Source organism: Pipistrellus hanaki (genome assembly GCF_964339955.1).
Source record: "Pipistrellus hanaki genome assembly, chromosome: 1".
NCBI classification, from domain to species: Eukaryota; Metazoa; Chordata; class Mammalia; order Chiroptera; family Vespertilionidae; genus Pipistrellus; species Pipistrellus hanaki.
This window is the reverse complement of record NC_140503.1, coordinates 70,153,940-70,157,511: the sequence shown is the minus strand read 5'-3', so window position 1 is coordinate 70,157,511 and position 3,572 is coordinate 70,153,940.

Below are 3,572 nucleotides of genomic sequence, written 5' to 3'. Positions count from 1 at the left end.
GGCCTCTGTCTATACTAATAAAAGAGTAATATGCTAATTAGAGTGGGAGAACTTCCGATGTTCTTCTGGACAAAGCCATGGTGGCAGGGCCAAGGTAGAGGCGGTTAGAGGCCAAGAGGGAAGGGCAGTTGTGGGTGATCAGGCTGGTGGGGGGGCGGGGCCATTGAGGATAAGCAGACCAGCAGGGGGGTCAGTTGGAGGTGATCAGGACAGCAGGGGGATGGGGGCAGTTGGGGGTGAGCAGGCTGGCAGGCAGAGTGGTTATGGGCAATCAGACAGGCAGGCAGGCAGGTGAGCAGTTAGGAGCCAGCAGTACTGGATTGTGAGAAGGATATCTGACTGCCAGTTTAGGCCCAATCCCTGTAAACTGGCAGTAGGACATCCTTCAAGGGGTCCTAGATTGGAGAGGGTGCAGACTGGTCTGAGAAACACCCTCCCAACCACCCTCCCCCCAAAACTCCCCCCCCCCCACCATGCACAAATTTTGTGCACCGAGCCTCTAGTATATTCATATATTTTTAAAATGTTCTGACAACTTGAACTTAAAAGTTATTCTCCTTTTTCTGAAATGTTTTTCTATGTCTCTTCTTCAAGCCAATAGTTTCCCTGCACAGACAGGGTGGGTTCTCCTTCTAAGGATGCTAGCACTGGTGTACCTTCCCCCTTTACACAGAGTACAAATGTTTAATTCTGTCCTTAAGACTAATAGTAAAACTGTGTGATGGAAGGAAGAGCTTAATCTCCAAATTTCTTTATAACTCTTACATCGTTTTGGTCTATAGGCATGAAACTTAAGAAGAGAAGTAATGGTTAAAAAGGATGAAGCTCACGTGAGAAGAAGGATCATGCCTCCACTTCCAGGAAGAAGAGACAGTTCTGACAGAGGGAGAATGGGACACAGGCCTGCTGACATGGCTCTCTTTCCAAGCAGACAAACAGTAATAACTCACTTTTCAACAAACCCTGGGCTTCATGCCCGTTCTCTTTCCCAAATGTTTCAAGGTGTTCTTCCGATAATAACTATTTACAGAGATTGCTTATCACTCAAATACAGTAAAATGGAAACTCCTAACGAGTGGTTTAGCCAGCCTGCTTTGGTCCCTCTATTAGCCATCTGCTTTCATCTGTGAAACACGCTGGTAAATGCTCCCAACAATACCTGACCAGCCTCTGACCTCAGCCTGCTTATAACCTGACATCTGCACTTTTGACAAAAACCAGAGCCCTTCCTCTTTTCCTGGAATGGCTTTTCCTATCCTCTTTGCCAAAAGAAAGTTTTTCTCCTCATTTGAGTACCTTCTTTTTCTTTTCTTCTTTTTTTTTTTAATATTTACATGTTTATTATTTATAAGGATAACTTTTAACATATTTATAACCCACATAAACAAAAGGTCTTGAGACCAAACAGTTTGAGACCTGTTCCTTTCACAGATATCCAGTGCCTTGTGAACATTACTGCGGATGAGCATGGCTGCTTAGTTCCTTGGAACACTCAGTGTATATTTCACTTTAAATATGATTCAACAGATCATTTGCATAAAGGCTTCCTACACCTATTTTTGGGCAAGGGGATGCAATCTGACAGTGAATATTAAAGTCTAACTCATTTTAAAGTCTAAGAAACAAAACAAGTCTTCCTTGGTGACATCAGAATGTAATAAATAACCTTTGAATGTATACACAGGTTGACTCTAGTGAATGGGATAGAAAACCATACATTACATAAGGCATTTTAAAAATATTAATTAGCAATGTGACAACACAACATTAAATTCTAAGTAAGCAGTATCAAATGAACGACTTACTTCAAATGTTAGCTAAGAATAAGTCCCTAATTTTTGAAAGAAAAGAAAATAGGGAGTTAATTGAGGTTCCCAGAGAGAACATATCAATAGTTGTTGTTGTTTTGTTTTTTGTTTTTTTAATTATATTTCTAGCCTGGCTTAGTGGTTGAGTATCAATCTGTGAACCAGGAGGTCACAGTCAATTCATGTCATGGTCAGGGCACATGTATGATTTGTGGGCTTGATCCCCAGTAGGGGGCCTGCAGGAGGCAGCCAATCAATTATTCTCTCTCATTATTGCATTGATATTTCTATCTCTCTTTTCCTCTATGAAATCTATAAAAAAAAAATTTAATTACACTTCTCAAAAATGTAGAAATGCAAGTAGACAGATTAATGCTGACATTATACTAAGCTACATGAAAATTATTCTTACATGAAAATTCTAGATACTATTGCCAACTTAATATCTGAGTACACCGCTGAAACCGGTTTGGCTCAGTGGACAGAGCATCGGCCTGTGGACTCAAGGGTCCCGGGTTTGATTCTGGTCAAGGCCATGTACCTTGGTTGTGGGCACATCCCCAGTGGGTGGCGTGCAGGAGGCAGCTAATTGATAACTTTCTCTCATCGATGTTTCTGTCTTCTTTCCTCTCTGTAAAAAATCAATAAAATATATGTTAAAAAAAAAATCTGAGTATACCTTACCATTAGAGAATGCATATGAGAACATTTTGAAGGTTAGGCAGAGCTGTGGTAGAAGCAGTTCCTTCTAGAATTTTGATTGTATCTCAGGACACTGATGCTTTTAACCTGCCATGTATAATTCTTAATGTATTGCTATTTAAAAATTCCGAGCCAGGCTAACAAATAAATCACTGCCATTTGGGAATGATGATGTTTAAATGAATGATGCTGTAGACATATTTGCTAATTTATACTGATAACTGGACACAGTGAGCTGAGATGGTTTCCCGGGGTTGTGTTTCTCAATGCAGAAGAATGAGCTACGTGGACCAGAAGGTTTAAGCAAAAGTGAGGAAATTTTATTATAAGCGCATTCAGACTCCCTGCAAGGGGAGAGGGACCCATTAATGGGCTGCCCGTTAAAGCCTTGCAGTCTAGGGGTATATGCTTGCTACAAGCCTGTTCTCTGTCTACTGTTGTCACCTGATTGATTCCCTCAATTGTTCTTGCCTAGCTATGGACCTAAACCCTCCCTGTTTCTATGTTCCTTCTCTGTCCCTATGCTGAACTTTTTCTGTTTCTATGCATTCGTACATCTTGTTGCTACAGGCCCTCCCTTGGTTTCCCATGCCTCCGTTTTGAGTCCAGAAACATTTTATTATTTCTGCTCGGTTGGTTCCTGTGGTTAGGCCCCTCAAACTGCCATGTCTGCCCCTTGCCTGTGTTCCACCTGCCTTTGTTTCCCACTGGACCCCTGCCCTGTCTGTCTGCGCTTCAAGCTAACTTCTCTCAATACCACATTAAGATACTAAATGATATGGTCCTTTAATACATCTTATGTTGCATCCTTGGTATTTGAAAAGAAGCATATTTTTCCGAGTAGCCTTTGGGAGACAGTGCACTGAATATAGTTTCCAGTCATAGTTCCCTCTCCTGACGTGTGCTTACTTAAAACTCTTCCCATCCGGAGGGAGTTAAATAGGTCTTGAACCAAAAGTTCCGCGAACCTGACTTGCCCCCGCCCCTGATTTTGGTTTGCATGTCCATTCATAAACCATCACTTCTCTGCAAACTGCCCACTTAGTGTGTCAAAGATCAATG